Raw genomic sequence first — 976 nt, forward strand, 5'->3', positions numbered from 1 at the left:
AAAATATAAAATAAAAAAGAATGGCAGACATTTATGCCAAAGTGAGCAAAGATAAAAATCTTTGTCATTATTTTATCTTTGTTATTAGAAAATAAGAACATTTTTCAGGTACAGTATTTAGCAGTATTTACAACATTTTATTTTTCAGGTACAGTATTTAGCAGTAGCATTCAAGAAATTGAATGAACAAATATTAAAATAAAACACTATATACATCAATTATACTTTTTTTTAAAGCAACTGACTGATGATAAGTTCATCAGTCAAGAGCAGTGAGTGATTTTTTTTCTGTGTTTTTTTGTTTTATTCACATTAAAAGAATAGTTCACCAAAAATGAAAATTCTGTCATCTGTCTTTCAATTCTGTCGTAGTGTTTCATTTTTATACCATCATTTACTCAAGTTGTTTTAAACCTGAATTAGTTTATTTAGTCTGTTGAACATAAAATATATTTTTGAAGAATGTGGGTAACCAAGCATTTGCTGGTCCAGTGACTTCCACGGTATTTTTTTCCTACTGTAAAAGTCTGTGTGGACCAGCTACTGTTTGGTTACTCACATTCTTCAAAATATCTTCTTTTGTGTTCAGCACAAAAAATAAATGAATACAGGTTTGGGACAAAATGTGAGTAAATGACAGAAATTTTATTTTTGGGTGAACTATCCCTTTAATGACAGTGGCAGCATGTTAAGTAACTACCGTCCCTTTAAGAGCTGCACGCGTTTCTCTCAACTGTTTATTTTAATTTTAGACATAACCAACTGTTTATATGTAAACCTTGTGTGCTTTTCACAATCAGACGCGAAAGGCAACTTAGTCCAATAATCAGGCGCTTTTTGACAGGCTCTTAGTGTGAGAGCGCTTCATGAGTATGCGTTCAGAAAAAGCGCATGCAGAACAGCACATTAATTAAATGTTTAACCGGTATTGCTTTAAAGCAGATGGAAATAATGTAGTTTTGTGACTGCGCATAAG

Source organism: Sinocyclocheilus anshuiensis, unplaced genomic scaffold (assembly GCF_001515605.1).
Source record: "Sinocyclocheilus anshuiensis isolate Anshui unplaced genomic scaffold, SAMN03320099.WGS_v1.1 scaffold133, whole genome shotgun sequence".
Classification (NCBI taxonomy): Eukaryota; Metazoa; Chordata; class Actinopteri; order Cypriniformes; family Cyprinidae; genus Sinocyclocheilus; species Sinocyclocheilus anshuiensis.